General features: G+C 44.0%; 1 protein-coding gene across 3 annotated transcripts in view; it reads left to right on the forward strand.

Annotated features, from left to right (window-relative positions):
* Window positions 1-12,707: 12,707 nt before the first annotated feature.
* The window catches only part of dop1b (DOP1 leucine zipper like protein B), a 151,365-nt gene continuing 136,698 nt past the window's right edge, over window positions 12,708-27,374 (forward strand). For 2 of the 3 annotated variants that reach the window (XM_068041144.1, XM_068041146.1), the window contains exon 1: window positions 12,832-13,090. The gene's annotated coding sequence lies outside the window, so the exon portion shown is untranslated. Of the gene's footprint in view, window positions 12,806-12,831; window positions 13,091-27,374 lie in introns of those variants that run through there. The other variant, XM_068041145.1, reaches the window with a different exon arrangement.

The following is a 27,374-nucleotide window of genomic DNA, read 5'->3' on the forward strand; positions in this document are numbered from 1 at the left end:
TAGTTTTCTTTCATAATTTACCTTTGCTCTTTTTATTACTTTTTTAATAACCCTTTGTTGATCTTTAAAAGTTTCCCAATCTTCCAGCCTGCCACCAGCCTTTGCAATATGGTATGCCTTAGTTTTTGTCGTTATGTTATCCTTAACTTCCTTGCTTAGCCATGGATGTTTTTCCCCCTCTTACAATTTTTCTTCCTCTCTGGAATATATTTTAGTTGGGATAAATTGAATATCTCCTTAAACATCTGCCACTGCGCGTCAACTGTCCTACCTACCTTGTAGTCTTCCTGCCCAGTCCACTAGGGCCAAATCTGTCCTCGTGCCTATGTAATTACCTATGTTTAACTCCAGAATGCTATTGTGGGACTCCAGTTTCTCACCCTCAAACTGAATTTGAAATTCTAGCATGCGTTGATCACTTTTCCCTAGAGGATCCTTAACAATGAAATCATTTATTAATCCCACAACACCAAATCTAGAATAGCCTGCTCCCTGATTGGTTCCACTACATATTGCTCCAAAAAACAATCTCGAATACATTCAATGAACTCTCCCTCGAGGTTACCCTTGCCAATTTGACTAATCCAGTCTATATGCGTATTAAAATCACCCATGATGATTGACGTACCTTTTTTACAAGCCCCCAGTATTTCCTGGGTAATACTGTGCCCCACTGTGGAACTACTGTTTGGGGACCTATAGATTACTCCCACCGGGGTCGTCTTTCCCTTGCTATTTCTTATTTCTACCCAGACTGATTCTACACCTTGATCTCCAATGCCTATATCATTTCTCACTACAGCACTGATCACTTCCTTCACTAACAAAGCTGCACCACCTCCTTTTCCTTCCTGTCTATCCTTCCAAAATGCTGAGTACCCTTGGATATTCAATTCCCAAACATAGTTTCCCTGCAACCACGTCTTATTATTCACCACTAAATCATACCCATTCATCTCTATTTGCGCTGTTAACTCATTTATTTTATTCTGAATGCTTCGTGCATTCAGATATAAAGCCTTTAAGTTTGTTCTATTATTAAATTATATTATAAATATAAATATAAATTATATTCTATTATTAAATTTCCCTACTCTTGTACAATTCCTTGGTGCAATATGATGTTCACACGCTTTTATTTTCTAGTAATGATCAGCCTCACCACTAACCTGTACTCCTACCTTCTCCTTTAACTTCCTATTTTTCCATCAGCAAATTGAGTAACCATACCTTCGGTCCCTTCATCCAAGTCATTTATATAAATTTTAAAGGCTGAGGCCCCAGCACTGATCCCTGTGGCACACCACTTGTTACAATGACCCATTTATGCCTACTGATTTACTTTTAGATTTGTACTCGCTGTTCCTTCCTGTCACGGTCTATTAATTAATTCCCACATTAATATCTTTCTCTCTTGCCTTGTCTCTACTCTTTGATTTACCACATCTTGCCAAATTTGATCCTTTGCCCCACTATTTAGGTTAAAACGCTCTCTACTTCCCTAGTTACGTGGCTCACTGGAACACCAGTCCCAGCATGGTTCAGGTGTAGACCATCCCAACGTACAGCCCCCACTTTCCCCAGTACTGGTGCCAGTGCCCACAAACCACATCCCACTTCTACCACACAAGTCTTTGAGCCATGCATTAATTTCTCTAATCTCATTTGTCATATGCCAATTTGCACATGGCTCAAGTAATAATCCAGAGATTATTGCCTTTGAAGATCTGCTTCTTAATTTGGTGCCTAGCTCCTCATACTGACTATGCAGAACCTCCTTCCTTGTCGTTGGTATCTACATGGACCACAATGACTGGATCCTCCCCCACCCAGTGCAAGTTTCTCTCCAGCTCTGAGCAGATATCCCACACCCAGGCAGGCAACACAGCCTTCTGGACTTTTGCTCTTTGCTGTAGAGAACAGTGTCAATCCCCGTCACTATAATGTCCCCTACTACCACTACATTCCTTTTTGCTTCCCGACTTGAATAGCTTTCTGCTCCACACTGTCATGGTCAGTTTTCTCATCCACCATGCAGCCCCCACTCTCATCCTAACAAACTGAAAGAACCTCAAACCTGTTGGACAATTGCAAAGGCTGAGACCCCTGCACTCCTACCCTCTGGGTCCCTTTACCTCAGCTGCAGCTACACCCTCCTGTCCCTGACCAATCAGACAACCCTATCCTAAAGGTTGTGAACACCTCCTGGTACAAAGTGTCCAGGTAACTTTCCCCCTCCCTGATGTGTTAGTGTCTGCAGCTCAGCCTCCAGCTTAATGACTCTGAACCGAAGCTCCTTAAGCCACAAACACTTACTGCAGACATGTTTGCCCTGGATCACACTGGCATCCAGGATCTCCCAGATGCTGCTTCCGTGACACATCACTTGTTCCACCTTCCTTAATGTGTTTTAAATAACTACTAATTATTTTATTCAATTTTTTTCCTTTTTTATATATTTTATTAATCTTACAACTGGTTCCTGTACTATTTTAAACCATAGGAATAGACTAGACCTTAGCCACTTACCAGATATTCACCCAACAGCTAGCTTCCTTCCCTGTAGTAAAGTAAGAACCAAATCCTTCAGGGTGAAAAAGTTAGAAAAAGCAAAGTTGCTTCCTCAACTCAACCAACTCCCAGCACTCTGTTCAAGTTGCACTCAATGCATTTGTGTGTTCTGAAACTATAGAGATTAGCTGAGCCCCAAGTACAGAGAAAACAGTTCAAGCTAGTTTCCTTAATTAACTAACTACAGCTGTTCCCCAGTGGGTAGTTTGTATAACCCTGCTTAGGCCCCTGGATGAAATTTAAAATTTTCTTCTTTTTTTGGGCCTCCTTATCTTGAGAGACAATGGATACGCGCCTGGAGGTGGTCAGTGGTGTGTGGAGCAGCGCCTGGAGTGGCTATAAAGGCCAATTCTAGTGTGACCGGCTCTTCCACAGGTGCGGCCGAGAAATTTGTTTGTCGGGGCTGTTGCACAGTTGGCTCTCCCCTTGCGCCTCTGTCTTTTTTCCTGCCAACTACTAAGTCTCTTCGACTCGCCACATTTTAGCCCCGCCTTTATGGCTGCCCGCCAGCTGTGGCGAACGCGGGCAACTGACTCCCACGACTTATGATCAATGTCACAGAATTTCATGTCGCGTTTGCAGGCGTCTTTAAAACGGAGACGTGGACGGTCGGTGGGTCTGATACCAGTGGCGAGCTCGCTGTACAATGTGTCTTTGGGGATCCTGCCATCTTCCATGCGGCTCACATGGCCAAGCCATCTCAAGCGCCGCTGACTCAGTAGTGTGTACAAGCTGGGGATGTTGGCCGCCTCGAGGACTTCTGTGTTGGAGATACGGTCCTGCCACCTGATGCCAAGTATTCTCCGGAGGCAGCGAAGATGGAATGAATTGAGACGTCGCTCTTGGTTGGCATACGTTGTCCAGGCCTCGCTGCCATAGAGCAAGGTACTGAGGACACAGGCCTGATACACTCGGACTTTTGTGTTAAACAGTAACTTTCAGTTAAATGTTAAAACTAACAAAATGAGATTTTTAGAAAGAGATTAAGATTTGCTCAACTCACCGAACTCCCAGCACTCTGTTCAAATCGCACTCAGCTCCTGTTTCAGCTCATCTGCTGCTAAAGGCCTCATTTATGTCTGTTTTAACCTCTAGACTTGACTATTCCAATGCACTCCTGGCTGGTCGCCCACATTCTATCCTCTGTAAATGAGGTCATCAAAAATTCTGCTGCCTGTGTCTTAACTTTCCTATTCCCCCCTGACCTACATTGGCTCCCGATCAGGCAATGGCTTGATTTAAAAATTCTCATCCTTGTTTTCAAATCCCTCCATGTCCTCACCCCTCCCTATCTCTGTAATCTCCTCCACCCCCACAAATCTCCAAGACATCTGCAGTCATCTAATTCTGGCCTCCCCTGATTTTAATTGCCCTACCATTGGTGGCTGTGCCTTCAGCTGCCTGGGCCCTATGCTCTGGAATTCCCTCCCTACACCTCTCCACCTCCCTACCTTGCTTTCCCCTTAAACACTCCTTAAAACCTACCTCTTCGACCAAACTCTTGATCATCTGACCTAATATGTGACTCAGTGTTATGTTTTGTTTTATAATGCTTATTGTAATTTTGTAAGGTTCATCCCCCTTAGTGATGTAGGAATGCACGTGGCAACAAAGTTCATTTGTGAAACTACTTTATTGAGACAAAGTCAGAACAAGTTTATTAAGTTTCATGCAAACTATGACAATAAACTCAGGCAGTGACTTATAGTTTTGCACGAGCTATACTACCTGTATTAAGTCTGGATGTGTAGTGTGGTTGTAGGCTACCACATCAGTGACATGTCCTGACTTGTCCCAGCCTGTGTGTGTATGTGGGGGTCATTGTTCAGTTACATTGGGCTGGATTTTATGTTGCTGCCACCGAGTATGGCGGCCCGCAAGCGCGCATTTTGCTTCGTGGAGCCGTCGCGATCTTATATGCGACGGTTCAGTAACATAGCCAGGGCGGGCCAGCCCCCACCCACCATCCCCCCCACACCGATGACGTGGACGGAGCAAGCTAGCCATCCCCAGCAACGGCATCCAGTGCCACTGCACAGGCAACGGCGCCATTTTTAAAGGGCTTCAAGCCCTGAGAAGAAATTTTAATTTTTAAAGGGACCAAAGTGTTGAAATTTAATTTACACATTATATTACATCTGCACTCCCTTCATGCACACTCCCAAGAAATGATCAAGTCATTAATAGGCCATTCCTCCTACAAAAACTTTGATTCAGATTGTGACCTTCCCCCTCACCCGACCTTTAATAACTTTAAACCTCAACCCCTTCCCACCATTCCCCCCGACCAATCCAAACAGTTTGATCCTGCTCCCCCCCACCCCCCCACCGCACTGAGAAACCTACCTCCTCCCTCCTCCCCACAGGTGTTGCGCCTCATTTACCTGGATGGGAATTCAAAGGCGCGGCAGTGCCGCCCACCGGGATGAAGATGGCGGTGGCACTTCCGGAGGTGACGGGAATATCATTCATGCAAGTGCTTCAATTTATTTGAATATTCAAATCTGGGTCCCGTCGCTGATCGCCCGGAGGTCGCCACGAGGCCTCGTCGCCACCAGCAAGATTGGGATGGCCCTGCCGGTGTCAAGGTCGGTGGCGGGCCTCATCTGGGGCAATCTTCATGCCCCCCCCCAACCCTGCCAGGATCCCAACGTCAAGGCCCCTTTAAAATCCAGCACATTGTCTTTTATTTTTAAAAAGTCCAATACGAACCCCAGCGATGATGTCTTTGGTCAGAATTCTTTCTCTTCATCCTGCAGTCCTTTGCCTCCACGTTTTTACCACCAGGTGAGCTCCACACGCTGGTCCACACCACAACTGGTTACATTTTACTTATGAACAGAAGTACAGGAGATATTAACAAATGTCTCACAGCATAAAAAAATACAGGAGATGTTCAGGCTAATACAGTTAATGTGGAATGTACATGATTGGTCAAGAAAAGCATGCTCAGGGCATGACCATGATTTGGCACTGGGAGACGTTAATTGGATAAAAACCAGGATAAAAGAGACCCTCCCGATCGATCGAGTCTGCACAGTGGAGAAGAATTTAGCTTCTTAGCTGCTACAAGTGTTTTAAAGCCTGACATCATTTCCTATAATGCTTCTAACTTGGCATCAATTTATATCGTGCCCTATTTCTACATTTTCCTACCTCACTATACTTCAAAAGGTGTCTTGATAAAGTTCAGTGTTAATAATCTTATAAATGCTGCCCTTTGACAGGGAGATATCCTTATCAACCCCTCATTGGCTATTTTTAAGGAAATCCACAAACTCCAAGCTACCGGTTTTTTGACCTACTTGTCACATAAGACATTTCAGATCACAAAGCATAAGGATCCCTACTACTAATACTAAAGGTCTGGGTTAGTATCATAAAAATGGACAGGGTTCGGCACCAAGGGTGCTGCCAAACATTATACAGAGTCTCCCACCACTGATGTTCTCCCAATTGTTTCATATCTTGACCTTTTTGCCAAAGATACACCTCCCTCTGAGTGAAGAAATTTCTCTTCATCTCAGTGCTAAATGGCCTATTGTACTCAATTTCTCCACATAGAACAGCCCTCTTATCCCAAGAATCAATCTAGTGAACCTTGGTTGCATCCCCTCTTGAGGCAAGTATATCTTTCCCATTGCTATTTAAGGGCAGGCAGACAATTAACTGCCCACCTTTGGCGATGCCATCCCTTTAAGGGTTGAGATCCTGCCTCTAGAGCTGCCGGCCCTCCAACTGGCTGGCAGCTCTACAGTACCGACAGTACCACTGGGAGTGATGGCCATTGCTGGTACTGCAGGAGGCCCTGCAGCACCAAGGACGTTGGAGACCCCAGGACAGGTAAGTGGGGTGGGGGTTGCCGGGGCTAGACAGGCAGGCTGTGGCTACATGTTGGGGAGTGGGGGGTGGTTAGTGAGTGTGGGAGGGATCTTCCCCAGGGGCCATGGGCGTGGGTGGCTATTCCTGCCTGGCAATGTCTCCACGCGGAGGCCCTCCGTCCTCAACAAAATTTGAGTGGAGGTGGGAAGAGGCCCTTAAGTGAGCCGGAAAAATTGGTAGGGGACCCAGGCAACATCGGGAATGTCACCCCTTCCCATTTTGTTTGCCGCCCCTGCCTCCGTGCCCGTCTTCAAAGGCACAATAAAATCCTGCCCCCAGACTGTACGCAGCACAGCGGGGGCTGGATTTTACGTTCCCGCCAACGGTGAAAAAAAATGGCGATCTACCGCATGGCAGCTCATAATAATAAGCTGGTTGGGCTGTCCCTCTCCAATTATGTGGTGGGGGTGGGCTCTGCAATGCTGGCAATGGCGTCAGCTGCCTTTGTGCAGGCGCTGACACGAATATTAAAGGGCTGCCAAACCTCCCGCTAAATTTGAAAATTTAAACCTGTACCCCCCTCAGTACACCACAACAAAAATAAATGGCCCCTTTCCCCCCGCCAATAACACTTACATATAATTGTTGCCCTCTCCCCCTCTGCAAAAAACTTGCATGGATTATGTGGCCTTGCCCCAACCAACAGTTCAATGTACAAAGATCACCCTTACACCCCCTCCCCTACACTATTAATGCTGATTTGATCCTGTTTCCCGCCGGCCCCCCCCTCTCCCCACCATGGTGATGGCAGCTTTCCCTGCATTGGAAAGTGAAGGCGCGTGAGTGCCGGCCGCCGCATGGAAGATCCTGGGCAGCCGGTAAGATTGTGGTCAATTTTATTTAAATGTATTCATGTGATTAATTTAAATATTTAAAGTTGGGTCCCATCGCCCAGTGACAGGGCCGACACAGAGCTTCGACGCCACTGGGAAGATCAGGCCCGGCACTCCTGGCGTTGGGCACCGTGGCAGGCCACTGCCGGTATGATCTTCTGGTTGCCCCCACTACGGATCCCGAAGTCGGGACAACAAAATTCAGCCCCAGGTGTGGTTTCACCAAATCCCTATGTAATTCCTTACTCTTACACTCCAACCTCCTTGGAATAAAGGCTGGGATACCATCTGCCTTCCTAATAGTTTATTGTACCTATATGTTAACTTTCTGTGTTTTGTTTACAAGGACCCCACACATACCTCTGAGTACCAACATTTATCAGCCTCTTACCTTTTAAAAAATATTCTTCCTTTCCATTTTTCTACCAAAGTGGATAATTTCATTCTTCCCCACTTTATACTGTATGTGCCATCTTCTTTCCCAAACCTGTCTTTATCCCTTTGCAACTTTTTTGCAGCCTCATCATAGCTTTCTTTCCTGTCTAGCTTTATACTGTCAGCAAGCTTGGATATATTACACTCGGTCAACTCATCTAAGTCATTGATATAGATTGCAAATAGCTGAGACCCAAGTACTTGTGACACTATACTAGATACACCCTGCCATCCCATTTATTTCAACTCGCTGTTTCTGTCCATTAACTAGTTCTCCATCTATACTAAAATATTATCCCCAATACCACAAGCCATAATCTTGTGCAACAACCGCTTGCATGGCACCTTATCAAAATCCAAATATGCTGCACCAGCTGGTTCTCCTTTATCTAAACTGCTAGTTATGCCCTCAAGAACTCTATTAGATTTGTCAAACACTATTTCACATTCATAAAATCATGTTGTTTCTGCTTAATCATATTGTGATTTTCCAAGGCCCTGTTACCTTGTCTTTAGTCATAGATTCAAGCATTTTATTCCTTATATCAGGCTAACTGGCCTGTAGTTCCTGTTTTCTCTCCCTCTTCATTCTTGAATAGTGGAGGTTACATTTTCTACTGTCCATTCCATGGGACTGTTATGGAATTTAGGGAATTTTGGAAGATCAAAACCAATGTACCCATCTTTTTTAAAACCCTAGAATGCCGGCCATTATGCCCATCAGGTGGGCTTTTACTCCCATTAATTTCTGCAGTACTTTTTCTTTACTATTATTAATTACTTCAAGATCCTCACTCTCATTAGACACTTGGCTCCCCACAATTTCCGCAACGTTCTTCATGTCTTCTACTGTAAAAACAGACACAAAACATTTGTTGAATGTCTCTGCCATTTCCTTATTCCTCATTATAATTTCTTTATCTCTGTCTCTAAAGGACTCATGCTTACTTTTGCTACCTCTTTCTTTTTATGTACGTGGAGAAGCTCTTACATTCTGTTTTTATTTTTCTTGCTAGCTTACTCGCATATTCTATTTCCACCCTCTGTCAATTTCTTGGTTAACCTTTGCTGATTCCAATCCTCAGGCTTACTGCTCTTTTTGACAATATTGTAAACCTCTTCTTTTGATCTAATACTATCCTTAACTTCTCCAGTTAGTCATGGCTGCACCACTTTTCCAGTAGTGTTTTTATTCCTCAAGGGAATGTATATTTGTTGAGAATTATGAATTATTTCTTTAAATGTTTGCCATTATTTATCTACCATCATATCTTTGAATGTAATTTTCCAGTCTACCTCAGCCAACTTATCTCTTATACATCCACATTAGGCTTTGTTTAAATTTAGGATCCTAGTTTCAGACTTAATGATGTCACTCTCAAACTTAATTTGAAATTATATCATATTATGATCACTCTTCCCCAGAAGATCCTTTACATAGATTATTAATTAACACTATCTCATTACACAATACGCAATCTAAAATAGCCTCTCTCCTAGTTGGTTCCTTGACATATTGTTCTCGGAAATTGTCTTGAACATATTCCAAGAACCCGTCCCCCAGAATACTTTTGCCAGTTTGATTTTCCCAGTTTATGTAAAGTTTGAAGTCCCCTACAATTATTACATTACCCTTGTTCCATACTCCTCTAATTTTCTGATTAATACTCTGTCTGACACTATGAAGACCTATACACTTTGTTATTTATAACTCTACTCATACTTATTTATTTTATATCCTGATTTTCTGGGCTAATATCCTTTCTCTCTACTTCCTTTATCTCATCTTTCATTATCAAGGCTATGCCGCCTCCTTTTCCATTTTGCCTATCTTTTCTAAGAGTACCCTGGAATATTTAGTTCCCAACCTTGGTCACTCTGCAGAGTAGTGAGTGTAGTTCTGGTCGCCATATTATAGAAAGGATATAGAGGCACTAGAGAGGGTGCAGAGAGGATTTACAAAGATGATACCAGAAATGCTTGAGTATACATATCAGGAAAGGGTCGGCAGGCTGTGTCTCTTTTCTCTTGAAATTATGAACGGTTTTGATACAGTGGATACGGAGATTTTTTCCTCTTGTGGGGAGGTGCATAACTAGAGGCCATCAATATAAGATAGTCACCAAGAAACCCAATAGGGAATTCAGAAGAAGTGTCTTTACCCAAAGAGTGGTGAGAATGTGGAACTCACTAACACAGGGAGCGGTTGAAGAGAATGTTATAGATGCATTAAGGGGAAGCTGGACAAACATATGAGGGAGAAGGGTAGAGGGTGATGATAGATTTAGATGAGGAAAGATGGGAGGGGGGATCAAGTGGAACATAAATGTCACATGGAGTGGTTGGGCTGAATGGCCCGTTTCTGTGTGATTAATCCTATGTAATGCCATTGAATGTGGAAGGTGATCAGACTCTCTTGTTGGAGATGGTCATTGGTTTGCACTTATGTGGCGCAAATGTTAGTTGCCACTTATCAGCACAAACCTGGCTGTTATCTAGGTCTTGCTACGTGTGAAGATGAAGTTATCCATTATCTGAGGAGTTGCAAGTGGAACTGAACACTGTTCAATCATCAGCACAAAGCTCCAGTTCTGACCTTATTATGGAGAGAAGATTTTTGACCCAGCAGTCGAATACAGTTGAGCCTAGGACTTTGCCCTTAGGAATTTCTGCAGCAATGCCCTGGAGCTGCAATGATTGACCTCCAACAACCACAATCATCTTCCTTTGAGCAGATATGTCTCCAGCCACTGAAGAGGTTCCCGCTGATCCTCACTGAGTTCAGAAATACCAGTGCTCCCTGGAGACACAGTCAGTCAAAATCTTTTTTGATGTCAAAGTACAGTCATTCTCACCTGACCTCTGGAAGGCTTTAGTCAAGTGGTTTTGGCGGGAACCAAACTGAGCATCAGTGATCAGGTTATTGGTGCAAAGTAAACAGTTCGGAATGGTGCACAGTGCGTAACAGTCAGGAAACAAAACTTTGATGCTCACACACTCAAGTTCCATTGGTGGTTCAGAAAATGCCAAAGCTTTAAACATAAAAAATTAACACAAAAAATACTGAAGATGCTGAAAGACTGAATCACAAACAGAAAATGCTGGAGACACTCAGTGAGTCACGGAATCACAGAATAGAACAACAAAGAACAAAGAACAGTACAGCACAGGAATAGGCCATTCGGCCCTCCAGGCCTGCGCCGATCTTGATGCCTGCCGAAACTAACACCTTGTGCACTTCCGGGGCCCATATCCTTCTATTCCCATCCTATTCATGTATTTGTCAAGATGTCTCTTAAACGTCGCTATCGTATCTGCTTCCACCACCTCCCCCGGCAGCAAGTTCCAGGCAGTCACCACCCTCTGTGTAAAAAAACTTGCCTCGCACATCCCCTCTAAACTTTGCCCCTCGCACCTTAAACCTATGTCCCCTAGTAACTGACTCTTCCAACCTGGGAAAAAGCTTCTGACTATCCACTCTGTCCATGCCGCTCATAACTTTGTAAACCTCTATCATGTCGCCCCTCCACCTCCGTCGTTCCAGTGAAAACAATCCGAGTTTTTCCAACCTCTCCTCATAGCTAATGCCCTCCAGACAAGGCAACATCCTGGTAAACCTCCTCTGTACCCTCTCCAAAGCCTCAACGTCCTTCTGCTGGTGTGGCGACCAGAATTGCATGCAAAATTCTAAGTGTGGCCTAACTAAGGTTCTGTACAGCTGCAACATGACTTGCCAATTTTTATACTCTATGCCCCGACCGATGAAGGCAAGCATGCCGTATGCCTTCTTGACTACCTTATCCATCTGCATTGCCACTTTCAGTGAGCTGTGGACTTGTACACCCAGATCTCTCTGCCTGTCAATACTCCTAAGGGTTCTGCCATTTACTGTATACCTCCCACCTGCATTAGACCTTCCAAAATGCATTACCTCACATTTGTCCGGATTAAACTCCATCTGCCATTTCTCTGCCCAAGTCTCCAACCGATCTATATCCTGCTGTATCCTCTGACAATCCTCATCATTATCCGCAACTCCACCAACCTTTGTGTTGTCCGCAAACTTACTAATCAGACCAGCTGCATTTTCCTCCAAATCATTTATATATACTACAAACAGCAAAGGTCCCAGCACTGATCCCTGCGGAACACCACTAGTCACATCCCTCCATTCAGAAAAACACCCTTCCACTGCTACCCTCTGTCTTCTATGACCGAGCCAGTTCTGTATCCATCTTGCCAGCTCACCTCTGATCCCGTGTGACTTCACCTTTTGTACCAGTCTGCCATGCGGGACCTTGTCAAAGGCTTTACTAAAGTCCATATAGATAACATCCACTGCCCTTCCTTCATCAATCATCTTCGTCACTTCCTCAAAAAACTCAATCAAATTAGTAAGACACGACCTCCCCTTCACAAAACCATGCTGTCTCTCGCTAATAATGCAACACAAGAGGCCATTCAGCCAGTTAAGTCTGCAACTGCTCTTTTGCAGTGCAATCCAATTAGTCCCACCTCCCTGCTGTTTCCCTATATCCTTGCAATTTCTTTCTCCTTCAAGTGTTTATTCAATTCCCTTATGAAGGTTACAATGAAGAGAAATTGTATCTACCACCCTATCATTCATAGTCAGGCGACATTTGTAAATAAAACTGGAAGAATTGACAGATGAACAGCTTGTAAGAAGGAAAAGCGGGTGGAATGGGGTAAGACCCACATGCACAAATAAATGAGCTGTAAAATGGGACATCAAGAGGTGATTTAAATGAGAGAAGTGATATAAACTTGCAAGTGTTTTGGCTAGGAGAAAAATAATTACAGGGAGCCTGGTACAAACACGCCTTTAACACGCAGGGAAAGATATGCAAAGTGTAACCTTTTCCCTCCCATCTCTTGGGCATTTGCCAACTAGGAGCGAACCACTGAGGGAAGGGAATTGGCGTGCAGATCCCTTTAGGATCAGCTGGGAGTGGGTTGTACCATATCCGTGCGTGGCGGGTACCAACCTGGGAGCCACATTCTGAACGAGGCTGAAAATGACGTGTTCCCGAACTTCAATTCGGACTTTGCGGCGCACTCCCCAGGTAAGAGAGTTGGCAGCGCGCAGGGAACGCCTTGCTGAACGTGCGAGCCGAGCAGCAACACATTGGCTTATATTAGTGAGTTCCTCTGCTCAGCCCTGGGATTGCTGCAGCCAGAGCCGGAAATGTCAGCGCTTTCTGTTTGTCTGGCTGCTGTAGTGGAGCGCCCGGAGTAAACTGTAAAACATTTCTTCCTCCGAATAAACCCCTGAGTCCTATCGCGGACTCAGAGTAGTAGCACAGTCACAGAGTCTGTTCCCTGTACATGGTGCTGTGCTTGGCAGTCTGGTGAGTAGCTGTTTCGCCCGTCCGTCCTCCTTTAGTGTGTGTTTTTTTTTCCTCTTGCATCTCTTTCTCCCTTTTCATTGTTTCCTTTCGTCGTTTTTTGTCCTGTTGTGGAAGCGAAGCAATAATTATTTAGTCTTTTTTTGTCCTTGAGCTGGCCCTGTGTTTAAAGGCGGGGTACTGTGATAATGTCTGGCTTTGCACCATCCACACAATAGCAGCAATTGTGTTGCAGTCATATTGAGCAATTCTCAAAAACAACGCATCCAGCCGACAGCTGCACTACTGTCCTATTACCACACGCACACAATTTTAAAGTGGTTACACTAATTTTGTTGCTGATATACGAGGGCTTTCTGCCTTTCAAACTTGCTGCTTTTTACTCTGATTTCTGCTGTACTTGTATGAACTCGTACAAAGATTTTTAACCCTAGAAATCATGTGTTCAAGTGTCATTTTTATTATAGAGGCTGAAAGAAACTTTACTGTATTTTCGGCCTTCGTTCTTAAATTTGCCATGTTTTTTTTCTGCTTGGAAAACATTTAGACGACGATCTCAGTTTTTTGTTTTCCATTTTCTTTTAGATTTAGCATTTTTTTTCCAAAACGTTTATATTAGGCAAGTGCCACATTTGTTCACTTCATGCCCCGTTTGCATAATATTGATGCGTAATAAAGCTGGCCCTTGAGTGACCACTTAAGATATCATTTATTTCTTTATTGCTTTCCAGCATTTGTTCCTAATATTGTGCATTACTGGCCAATGTTATTCTAGTGCTGCAGCCAACTTTAGTTGTAACGTTCGTGTTCCCTCTTCATTTGGAATTTTTGTTTTAGTCTTGAGCAATTTAGCTGAAAAGAAATTGTAATTGCTCCACTATTGGCGCCTCTGACTTCTGCTGAGGCCATAAGCTCTGGAATTCATTCCCTAACTCTGGCTCTCTTTCTTCCTTTAAGACACTCCTTAAAAAACTACCTCTTTGGTCAAGTTTTTGGTCATCTGCCCTCGTATTTCCTGATGTGGCTTTCTGTCAGATTTTATTTAATGCTCCTTTGAAGCGTCTTGGGACATTTTACTATGTAAAGAGCACTGTGTAACTACAAGTTGTTGTTTGTCTTGGCAATTGACTTTAAGGGTGCATTTGTATTACAAGTTCAATATTGTTGCAAAGTGGTTTCAGCTTAACACTGCGAATCGCGACTAGCATAAGATTAATCTGATTCTGGAAGTAAGCTTCACTGTCTTTTAGCACAATTGAATGGACTGATACGAAGTCTAAAAGACTAAAGTTAACTAGTGTGCTGTAAATCTGAAGTTAAATCCTAACTTGAGTTTCGATTGAGACTTCCTCCTCCAGACAGTTTTACAGTGCTTCACTCTGATGTCTGGTCCGATCTTGACTCTGCACTTAGTCTGCATTAACCCGTAACTCTAGCACCACTAAAAAGCAAAGCTGTGTGGCATTAGTGCTACTGTTGCAGATAAAATGCACCTTAAACCCAAGACACTACACCTGTCAAGCACTGCTTGATTAACATTGGGTCTCCAGTACTAGATTGGTCCATGGTCTGAAGTTGTTTGATAATTAGCCTTACTTTCTACTCTTCCCCCAGCCTAATTAATTAATTCCATGTTCTAGCTTACTGAATGAAGATGTTTAGTTTGCATTTTTGGTGTTTTATTGTCTTTGTTTTTAGTTGCAATATATCTGTTTTGTTGATGCTTACTGTTCATTTCATGATAACCAAGGTAAAAATGGGGGAGAAATGTTTTATCTCATTCAAGCAGTTTCAGCATCTCTCACACTCATCATCCTTGTCCTTGCCGAGCTCCACTGGCTCGATTTGCCCCAGCAGATTGACTTCAAGATCCCCATTTTGCTTTCAGTTCCTTCCATGGCCTCCCCACAGCCGACTCTATTTATCTTTCTTTTATTCATTTATGGGGTGTGGGTGTCGCTGGCCAGGCCAGCATTTATTGCCCACCCCTAACTGCCCTTGAGTAGCTGATGGTGAGCTGCCTTGTAAACCGCTGCAGTCCATGTGGGGTAGGTACACCCACAGTGCTGTTAGGAGAGGAGGTCCAGGATTGTGACCCAGCGAAGGTGAAGGAACGGCGATATCGATCCAAGTCAGGGTGGTGTGTGGCTTGTAGATGGTGATGTTCCCATGCATCTGCTGCCCTTGTCCTTCTAGCTGGTACAGGTTGCGGGTTTGGAAGGCTTGTGTCCCGGCAAGTATCCTTCAATGTTCCAACAACTGATTATTGCTTGTTCCTTACTCAGCTCCACCATTGGTGGCTGCCTTTTCAACCACTCTCTCCCCCTGTGAATCCCTCCATCTTGCTATTTTTCTACTTCCTTAGAGAACACTCATCAGCTTTTGACCCTCATCCATCTTGCTTTTTCATGATACTCTTTATCCTCCTGCTTGGTGCACATTGTTTTTGGAGCATCTTGTAAAGTGTTCTGAGCTATCTAAATGCATATGAGGTGTACTTTAGAACTAGTACAGTGATATATGTGTACTGAAAAGATTCATGTGGTATTTTCGCATGTAACAAATACATATGGTTACCGGTAAAGGGAAAATCATAGTTATGAGTCTAATATTTCAAAGAAATCCTGTTTTTCCTTTTTTAAAAACTATACTTGACTGATGAAATGAACAATTCCTTTGCATAGCTACTGAGGTAAATAAATTTGTTTCTGAAATAAAGATGTTTAACATGTGTCTGTAGTTGAGGTTTAAGCTGTCCTATTTTCAGTGTTACTGAAATAACTCAACACATGAAGTGCTGTGTTTATCATTTTAAAATGAGAAGTACTGCATTTGATGTGACAATGATTTTATTAGAGGGTGTGTTTAGTTGCATGCTTTGTTGAATCTGTTTTGGCATGGCTTGGTTAAGTATTTGTAAAACATCACAAAATGTCAAATAGAAAAGGAAGGTTGGTAACAATTTTAAGCTTTGGACCAACAGCACACAGCATTTAAATGCTAATATTTCCATTTTTTTAATGTCGGGCTACCCTCTATATCTTCTCCGCTCATTATAGATTGTCTGTAAAAAGCCTGTTTGTGTTGGAACTTTTATACAGTTGAGTAATTTTACAAATTGTACTTTTGATATTTCTGTTTAGTTATTGCTTGTTATGAAATTAGATTGTGAACTAATTGTAACTAAAATGTTCCATTGAAGCATTGTCAATATGCCAATGGTTTTTTTTCCCACCATGGGGGACATTTTCCCTAAAGTGCACAAAAAGTAAACTAATTGAGGAAAATTAATGAAGTAAACTTCACAATGTAAATACATAGCTGTTAGGTAAGTGAGGCTTCAGATTATTATCACTTTAATCGGCTCAGCAAATTCATTTGAGTTTCATTTATCTAGATTTTATACGCATGGTTAGGAGCTGACGTGCAATACTGTTGCACACTCTATATGGAATGTCTGAAAGTCAAGACAAGTAACATATTTAAGTAAAGATAAATCCTAGTGAATGTCTCATGCAATGGAGCGCTCTCTAAGCTGAAAGGCTGTGCAGCGACACTTAAGTTGCCATGCAGGAAGCGCACAAGTGGGCCCCTTTTAAGTTATCGCATGTGTGGGGCTGCGTTCTTAAATTGCCCGCACACTTAAAAATAAATTAGAGGGTACATTGGTCCGTGGTATTTTATTGGTAGCCTGGCATATGGAGCATGCTTGTGATGTTTATCTGATAACTTGGTCGAACCCTTTAAGGGTGCTGCTTTACATTGTCATTTCCAGTTAATTATATCTGGTGGTAAACTTCTATCATCAGCCACTGGGCAATTTTATAACTGCTTATAACTTTCAGACTTCATGCTAAGGACTGACTTTAGAGCTTATTTTGCATATATTTCATTGTGATATCTGCTGTATGATGGATACACCAATTTTACGTATAGACCAGTAATCTCCTGCGGCATTCTCCGAAAGTTGATGACACACCAATCTATAACCTCAGGAGTGTTCCACTGTGCAGCTCTTAAAGTTCTGCTGAGGGGTCACTTTAAGTCCACAGAGTCTCCAGTTAAGGAAATAGAAGTTAGGAATGTCTAGATTTGATGAAATAAATCACCATGGGAAACTTACTGGTGATCAGGACTGCAGGTGGAAGAAGTAACCTTTTAAGTGACATTTTCCTGGCCATGGGCATAATTATTCTGTTATTAGATAGGATTACTACATAGTCCGCTGGTCATTCTTGCATAAATGTGGAATTGATCTGAACAGTGCCAGAGGATGTTGTTTAATTAGTGAAGATAATCAATTTTTCAGCATCAAGGTAATTTAGTTACTCTGTTAATTTTGATCCAAAAGTGCATGCAAAATGAGATACCATATTGGAAAAAGACCTCCGTGGTTTGAATTGTGTCGTAGCTGAGAGCTTTTTGCATGAGTTTCAGTCATAAAAGTAAATATGGTCTGTAGTATTGGCTATGATCCTTTCATTGTTTGAGGTAAATTTAGCTGACATTTTTGCCAGTTTTTATTCAGATATTTTGCATCCCATTTGGCATTTTCACTCTTTTTGCAATTGACATCTGTTTTATGTCAACTGGAGCAACTTTCCTGACACAGCCTCTGTGGAGTTTATTAAGTTAACATTTAATAATATTGCTTTCATTTTCAAGTATTAAGTCACAATTTAGTACAGTACTCAAATGTGCTTAATGTTAAGTTATGCTCTGTTGGACTATGTTGCGCAGATTGGAATTGATTTGAGACTATTTGTATACATTGTTTGAAAGTACAGTGTGCACTTTGAACAGAATATTTTCTTGGCAGAGACAGGAATAAAGTTTGATTTGACACTTCACACAGTTACATTATATACAGCAGCGAGCTTATGACTTTTTGGTAGCATTCCCATCTGAGTCAGAATGCCAAGAGTTTGAGCCCCATTCCATGTAGCAAGTGGAGACTAGAACGTGGAATCTAGTTACTGAGTTGTCCTCTAGCTGGATACTTGCATTTGGACAGAGTGACCACTGGCTGACTGGTAGTATTCCCATTTCTGAGTCTGAAGGTTTGGGCCAGATTCTAGGCGGCCTTGAAGGCACTGGTTATGAATACTGGATCGTCAACCAGCAAGGGTACTTGTGTCTGAGGTGTGGACGCCCTCTCCCCCCTCCCCCACCAACCCCAGCTTTCTGTAAAGGGTAGGTTGGGCTCTTTAGCCTAGGTTGCAGATCATCTAAAAGAAACCCAATAATAAAAATGTAAGGGAAGGCAACAGGAAACCACCTCACTACTCTTCCCTAGTAAGTGGCACAAGAATCTCTTGTGAGACTTAACACCTGCTCTATTATTGCGAATAAGGTAAATGTTTTAAATTAAGTTTACTTTTTCAATTTATCTTGTGAATTGGAATTTTTATTTTTAATGAGTACAAGGAGAGGACTTGAAGGTAGAGTACATTAAGAACACTTTCTTTTGGAGCACTGATTTGATGTTTCTTTACTTGAGGCCAATAACTTGTTTCTCATCTTTTCTCCCCTCCTCCGATAGAGGCACAGCTCATGATGCCAGTTCCCTCGCATAACTTGCCATTCAGACATGCACAACTTTGCCCGTATGTTCAATGTACACATGTAGATTAGAGGATAAACACTATAGGTCTTTGGGTAAATATGTTATAGGTCTGGAAATTGGTTTGTTCCTGGTTTTGGTGGCCATGATCTGTTGTGCTAAGACTAATGCTGTAGAGGACTGCATGAAATTGGCCATCAAGTGTCATCAGGACACAACCAGCACGCTGGGGGTGCCAGTTGTGTAGTCCGCTGGTTCTGAAGAGGATGAAAGTTGCTGTTGGGAACAACAATACCAGGTTCATGGTGAGTCTAGGAGGGGCTGGTGGGGTGTCAAAAGGTGGCTGGCATTGGCCTGCAATTTTAACGAAGAGCCAAGGGAACCAATGCAGCTCCATATTTAGGGAACGAGAGCATTTTATTTTACTTGTTTTTTGTTGTTGCTAACTGGTTTGGCTGCCTTATGCCTGACAAAACTGAGCGCGGCATGCACAGTGCATGCTGCATTCAGTTAGGAACAAGTTTTGTAAGAGAGGCCTGAATGGGCAATAGGCCCCAATTTGCATACGTGGTGGGTGTAATGCCAGTTTCAAGACTATCAACACTGGAACCAACATGGTGCGTGGCACATTCCTGTTGGAATTGAGCGCCCAGCCGTCATATTGGACCCTTTCGATGCTCGTTGCCATACTCTGCATGGAAATTAAGTTGATACATCTAAGTTGGTGCACTGTGACTGATGGGATGGGAGTTTGTCCTCATGGATTCCACATCTTCATTTCAACTGCGTCATCGGAGTTGAGGCGGTGAGGGGGATGTTTGTTCTTAAAAGTGGGGCAATTGGACGGTGAGCTACTGGCTGTTGTGTTTCAAAATCTCAGTTAAAATTTGCAAACACCTTGGTGGAATTGATATAATGTATCTAAACTGTGCAGACAAAATTAAGGTGTTAAATTGTCAAAGCAATAAAGGGAGTTGGATCTAATAATTTGTCTCAGATGCTCCTTGTTCTCATGTTTTAACCCCTCCCCACTCCCCGACTGCTATGAATCTATGAATATTCCTGCACTTCCCATCCTGTTACCCATCTGCCTTGTAAGGTGATGACAAACTGGGTGGGCGGTGGGTTGAGAGGGTGGGGTGGTGCTGGATTAATCAACATCATGTCTGCATGCACGCCTTTAATAAATGGGAATGGTGGCAACATAATATCTTGGGATAGATCAGAAACCGCTGGAAATACTGAGCAGGTCTAGCGGCACCTGCGGCGAGAGAAACAGGGTGAATGTTTCAGATCGATGACCTTTTCATTAGAACTCCTGATGAACACTTGTGATGAAAGGTCTTTGAAATGTTCACTCTCTCTGGGCACAGATGCCGCCAGACCAGCTGAGTATTTCTAGCGTTTTCTGTTTTTATTTCAGATTTCCAGCATCTGCTATATTTTGCTTTTGTGTTAATATCTTGAGTTTTGCTCCCCTTAGGTTGGGTCAAGAGAAATTGCATTTTTGACGGCTTCTAGTGGTTGGTTGCCAAGGTAAAGATGAGGATTTCTATTTTTACCTTGGCAAATGAAAGTGGCAGCAGCCAGCAGCATCTCTAATGTGTGTGTGAGATTTCCTTCTGTTTGCAGCAACATTATTAGGCGCGTGACTGCCGACATGGAAGTAGTCTCAGTCAACTTATTAATTGGCATTGCTATCCTTGCATGTATTTCTGGTTCCATTGCTTATCCTCATTAGGTTACTCTAAAGCCCATTGTTTGTTTCTATGGGATGCCTGCAGGAGCACTTTGTCAATTTCTCTTGTCAACGACGAGAAGTTGCTGATGTAATTTTCTCTCATCAGCTAGTGTCAAAAACTAGTTGAGTTGGAAAGGCGTGAACAGCACTGAGAAGAAATGTGATTTCTGTAGGCCATGAATCATGCTGTGAGCCTGCCTAGATACTTCTTAATCTGCAAAGAGACTGTTTCTACTTAAATCTGTGCTGTAAATGACTCTGATTCTAATTCAGGATCCCCCTCGAGACCTTTAAGAGCAGGAGTAGGCCATTTGGCTCTTTTGACCCTGCTCACTATTCATGGACATTAAATGCCAACCCGGATCTTGCAGTTTCAATAGTGGCAACCGCTGAGACCTTTGCCACTATTGAGGGCTGCAACAACACTGCAACTGCTGGCGAGCTCGCTTAGACTGAAACCTGGTACTTGCGGTGCACCTGAATGCGCTCCATAGGATCATAGGAAATAGAAGCAGGAGTAGGCCATTCGGCCCATTGAGCCTGCTCCATCATTCAAACAGATCATGGCTGATCATCTACCTCTACGCCATTTTCCCCCACTATCCCCATATTCCTTGATGCCATTAATATCTAGAAATCAGTCGATTTTTTTTTTTTGTCTTGAACATGCTCAATGATTGAGCTTCCACAGCCCTCTGGGGTAGAGAATTCCACAGATTCGCCACCCTCTGAGTAAAGAAATTCCTCCTCATCTCAGTCTTAAATGGCCTACCCCTTATTCTGAGATTGTGTCCCCTGGTTCTAGACTCACCAGCCAGAGGAAACATCCTACCCACATCTACCCTGTCACACCCTGTAAGACTTTTGTAAGTTTCAATGAGATCACCTGTCATTTTTCGAAACTCTGGACAATACAGGCCCAGTTTCTGTAATCTCTCCTCATAAGACAATCCTACCAGAGGTGCCCACACTGGCTCTGCCGTTCCTATTCTTAAAGCAGCAGGGATCATTAATTTGCAAACTTTGCCTATTCGCCCTCAACTTGCATGGATATTTACATGCAAAAAAAGTCAGGGCTGATGGGCGCAGGAGAAAAGTTAGTGAAGTGTCATGCAGGGTGTTGATCTTTGAAATAATGTTCAAGATCTCCTCTTCCCCACCCCCCGACTTTTCTCGCGCCAGCTCCTCAGTCTTGCCAATGTCAGAAAGCAGTTGATGGATGGTTTTTCCCCAACATCAGCGCAACTGAGGTGTCGGTAGAGGAGCGTGGGGAGGAGGTAGAGAGGAGCTGGCAGATTTTTAAAAGTTTGTAATAGCACCTTGCTGTATGGCAGTGAAACATGGGCGACTTACAGCTACCAGGAAAAGAAAGTCGAAAATTTCGAACTTTGCTGTCTGCGGTGCATTATGGGTATATCCTGGCAGGACAAAATCATAAATGTGGCAGTCCTCTCAAAGGCAGAGCTCCCGCGTGTTGGCACTAATCAAACTGAGGCGGCTTTGGTGAATATGACACATCTGCGGGATAGACGATAGTCGCATACCCAAGGACCTTCCGTGTGGTGAGGTAAGCTACAGCTTTGCCGCTGGTGGGAAGATCTATGCCGATGTGTTTGCAATCATAGGCAGCCTCGTTTGTGCTGTGGGTTGGCGAGGAATTCATGGCCTTGTTCGGTGTCAGCTTGTCGTGTTTTGAAATCTGAAGTTTTGGAGGAATGTGCTGTGTTGGTAGGCCCGCGGGTCTATCAGCTGGCTTTTGTTGACACCGTGAGTGCTACAGGCTTGGCACAATCTGTTGCATGTAAACTCATCGACAGGATTGCGGCTGCCTGCAACGAATTTGGCCTAACCATCAGCCTCAAGAAAACGAACATCATGGGACAGGACGTCAGAAATGCTCCATCCATCAATATCGGGGACCACGCTCTGGAAGTGGTTCAAGAGTTCGCCTACCTAGGCTCAACTATCACCAGTAACCTGCCTCTCGATGCCGAAATCAACAAGCGTATGGGAAAAGCTTCCACTGCTATGTCCAGACTGGCCAAGAGAATGTGGGAAAATGGCGCACTAACACGGAACACAAAAGTCCGAGTGTATCAAGCCTGTGTCCTCAGTACCTTGCTCTACGGCAGCGAGGCTGACATACGTTGTCCAGGCCAAGAGCGATGTCTCAATTCATTCCATCTTCGCTGCCTCCGAAGAATCCTTGGCATCAGGTGGCAGGACCGTATCTCCAACAGAGAAGTCCTCGAGGCAGCCAACATCCCCAGCTTGTACACACTACTGAGTCAGCGGCGCTTGAGATGGCTTGGCCATGTGAGCCGCATGGAAGATGGCAGGATCCCCAAGAACACATTGTCCAGTGAGCTCGTCACTGGTATCAGACCCACCGGCCGTCCATGTCTCCGCTTCAAAGACGTCTGCAAACGCGACATGAAGCCCTGTGACAATGATCACAAGTCGTGGGAGTCAGTTGCCAGTGATTGCCGGAGCTGGCGGGCAGCCATAAAGGCGGGGCTAAAGTGTGATGAGTCGAAGAGACTTAGCAGTTGGCAGGAAAAAAGACAGAAGCGCAAGGGGAGAGCCAACTGTGTAACAGCCCCGACAACCAATTTTATCTGCAGCACCTGTGGAAGAGTCTGTCACTCTAGAATTGGCCTTTAGAGCAACTCCAGGCGCTGCTCCACACAGCACTGACCACCTCCAGGCGCTTACCCATTGTCTCTTGAGATAAGGAGGCCAAAGAAGGAGAAGAATCTGCATCAACTGATAGTAAGCAGTTGTTCTGAGTGGATGCAATGAGATCTGTTGGCATGGTTGCTTTAAAGTGACAGTTTCGGAAAAGTTCATTTTTCTCCATTTATGTTCCGTGCTTTTTGCGAGATTATTAATCTGCATGCCATATCAAAAATGTTAGAATTGTGGAATTGTGCAGTGGAGGAGGCAGTTATTCAGCCCAGCATCCCTCTGCCGGCTCTCTGAAAAAGCTATGCATTTATTTCTATTCCTCGTACCATTCTAAAAATGTATAATTTAAAATCTGTTGTGGATTCTACTTTCCAGCATTTTTTTTTAAGATAGCCCATGTCCTGACGCCACTCTAGTCTTTTACAATCTCTTAAATTTCCTTTTAAGCTTATGCTTTCTAGATACAAACGGGCATATTTTTTCCCTCAATGCACGAATCTGTGACAGACGACTCTGTGTGGTGTTTGTATGTTGAGTTTTATTTTTTTTTTTCATTTTTCCGAGAAGCCTTTTCACTGAGTTCACCACCTGTTGATGCTCACTGAAAGAAAGAACTTGCATTTATATTGCACCTCAGGGCATCCCAGAGTGCTTTGTATCTTTTTTTTTATTCATTCATGGGATGTGGGCGTCGTTGGCCAGGCCAGCATTTATTGCCCATCCCTAATTGCCCTGGAGAAGGTGGTGGTGAGCTGCCTTCTTGAACTGCTGCAGTCCATTTGGTGTAGGTACACCCACAGTGCTGTTTGGAAGGGAGTTCCAGGATTTTGACCCAGCGACAGTGAAGGAACGGCAATATAGCTCCAAGTCAGGATGGTGTGTGACTTGGAGGGGTACTTGCAGGTGGTGGTGTTCTCATGCATTTGCTGCCCTTGTCCTTCTAGTTGGTAGAGGTTGCGGGTTTGGAAGGTGCTGTCTAAGGAGCCTTGATGCATTGCTGCAGTGCATCTTGTATATGGAACACACTGCTGCCACTGTGCGTCGGTGGTGGAGGGCGTGAATGTTTGTGGATGGGGTGCCAATCAAGCAGGCTGCTTTGTCCTGGATGGTGTCGAGTTTTTTAAGTGTTAGAGCTGCACCTATCCAGGCAAGTGGAGAGTATTCCATCACACTCCTGACTTGTGCCTTGTAGATGGTGGACAGGCTTTGGGGAGTCAGGAGGTGTTACTTGCCTCAGGATTCCTAGCCTCTGACCTACTCTTGTAGCCAAGGTATTTATATGGCTATTCCAGTTCAGTTTCTGGTCAATGGTAGCCCCTAGGATGTTAGTGGGGGATTCAGCGATGGTAGTGCCATTGAATGTCAAGGGGATGGTTAGATGATGATGGTTAGATTCTCTCTTGTTGGAGATGGTCATTGCCTGGCACATGTGTGGCGCGAATGTTACTTGCCACTTATCAGCCCAAGCCTGGATATTGTCCAGGTCTTGCTGCATTTCTACATGGACTGCTTCAGTATCTGAGGAGTTGCGAATGGTGCTGAACATTGTGCAATCATCAGCGAACATCCCACTTCTGACCTTATGATTGAAGGAAGGTCATTGATGAAGCAGTTGAAGATGGTTGGGCCTGGGGCACTACCCTGAGGTACTCCTGCAGTGATGTCCTGGAGCTCCGACGATTGACCTCCAACAGCCACAACCATCTTCCTTTGCGCTAGGTATGACTCCAGCCAGTGGAGAGTTTTCCCCCGATTCCCATTGACCTCAGTTTTGCTCGGGCTTCTTGATGCCATACTCGGTCAAATGCTGCCTTGATGTCAAGGGCAGTCATTCTCACCTCACCTCCTGAGTTCAGCTCTTTTGTCCATGTTTGAACCAAGGCTGTAATGAGGTCAGGAGCTGAGTGTCCCTGGTGGAACCCAAACTGAGCGTCACTGAGCAGGTTATTGCTAAGCAAGTGCCGCTTGATGGCACTGTTGATGACACCTTCCATCACTTTACTGATGACCGAGAGTAGGCTGATGGGGCGGTAATTGGCTGGGTTGGACTTGTCCTGCTTTTTGTGTAGATGATATACCTGGGCAATTTTCCACATTGACTGGTAGATGCCAGTGTTGTAGCTATACTGGAACAGCTTGGCTAGGGGCACGGCAAGTTCTGGAGCACAGGTCTTCAGTACTATTGCGGAATATTGTCAGGGCGTTTCTTGATATCACGCGGAGTGAATCGAATTGGCTGAAGTCTGGCATCTGTGATGCTGGGGACGTCAGGAGGAGGCCGAGATGGATCATCCGCTTGGCACTACTGGCTGAAAATTGTCACAAATGCTTCAGCCTTATATTTTGCACTGATGTGCTGGGCTCCCCCATCATTGTGGATGGAGATATTTGAGGAGCCACCTCCTCCAGTTAGTTGTTTAATTGTCCACCACAATTAACAGCTGGATGTGGCAGGACTGCAGTGCTTAGATCTGATCCGTTGGTTATGGGATTGCTTAGCTCTGTCTATCGCATGCTGCTTATGCAGTTTGGCATGCAGATAGTCCTGTGTTGTAGCTTCACCAGGTTGACACCTCATTCTGAGGTATGCCTGGTGCTGCTCCTGGCATGCCTTCCTGCACTCTTCATTGAACCAGGGTTGGTCTCCTGGCTTGATGGTAATGGTAGAGTGGGGGATATGTCAGGCCATGAGGTTGCAGATTGTGGTTGAGTACAATTCTGCTGCTGCTGATGGCCCACAGTGCCTCATGGATGCCCAGTTTTGCATTGCTAGATCTGTTCGAAATCTATCCCATTTAGCAGTGTGGTAGTGCCACACAACACGATGGAGGGTTTCCTCAATGTGAAGGCGAGACTTTGTCTTCACAAGGACTGTGCGGTGGACGCTCCTACCAATACTGTCATGGACAGATGCATCTGCGGCAGGCAGATTGGTGAGGACGAGGTCAAGTATGTTTTCCCCTCTTGTTGGTTCCCCTCACCACCTGCCGCATACCCAGTCTAGCAATTATGTCCTTTAGGACTCTGCCAGCTCGGTCAGTAGTGGTGCTACCGAGCCACTCTTGGTGATGGACATTGAACTCCCCCACCCAGAGTACATTCTGTGCCTGATGAATCTCTTTTAAAATTGGAGTTGCTAATATGTTAGGAAATGTGGTAGCTATTCTGCACACAGCAACGCCTCACAAACGGCAAATGTGGTGATTTAATCCATTTCTTTTTGGTGGTTGAGAGAAGGATTTTGGTCACGGGGGAGCACTTTTTTTTTTTTGCTTTGTATTATGAGATCTTTTGCCTCCAGCAGAACACTCGGATGGGGCCTTGATTTAATGCAGCGATGTCCAGGCCTTTTGTCTGTGAATTGCATGGGCGAACCATGCAGCCTTTGTGGCCTCGTATTCGGTTTAAAATCTTATTTCCATTAATTTTCATATCTCCACAGACCTTGGTTTTCTGTCTTCGCATTGCTGCCTCACTGGTTGTGAAATTCCAAGAAGAACTCTCTTTAACCTTTTAGCTCTCAAAACCAGAAAATAAAAAAAGCTAATATCCCTAGGCTTTGAGTCTGGGTTTGGCAGGAGTTGGTGGCCACATGTGACTGCAGTTTTGACACTGCTGGTTGATTATCTCATGAGAAAGGACAGTCTTTACAACAATGCACCATTCCCCCAGTCCAACACTGGCCTATCTGCTTGGATGGCAGCTTTAGCTGATGCTCTGACTTGGATAACAATGCTACTAATTTTCTAAATCCTTCCCACTACCCAAGAGCCACTCCTATTCCAAGATTTAGGCAGATAGGATGCTGGGAGCTCCCAGCATTGTCCTAGGAATGTCTGAAGGAATATGTCAACCAATGACTTCTTTCATCATGGCACCTACATTCTTTTAAAAATAAAACTTCGAATGGCAAAAAGGATTCTGTAGTATGGATTTGGATAAATGATGGTCACATATGCAATTTGTGTGACAACTTTTGCAATAATTGACCACGCAGGACAGAATAAGACACAACAGTCACTCAGAATTATACTTCAGTGTCTGCTTGGTTCAGTTGGTTACCCTGAAGTGAGATTCTGCTTTATCTCCAGTTCAATGGTGTCATTTAAACAAACACTTGAGTCGACTGAGAGTTGGTTATTGCCAAGATTTCCAAAGATAGCCAGCACTTTAACAGCTGGCAACTATTTAGTGGTCATCTTATAATTTGATTTTTCCAGTAAGACTGTGCCTGACTTGCTCAAGAACTCTTTTACATAACAATTACATAGAATCTACAGCACAGAAACAGTCCA

The sequence above is a fragment of the Heterodontus francisci genome, chromosome 10 (genome assembly GCF_036365525.1).
Source record: "Heterodontus francisci isolate sHetFra1 chromosome 10, sHetFra1.hap1, whole genome shotgun sequence".
Classification (NCBI taxonomy): Eukaryota; Metazoa; Chordata; class Chondrichthyes; order Heterodontiformes; family Heterodontidae; genus Heterodontus; species Heterodontus francisci.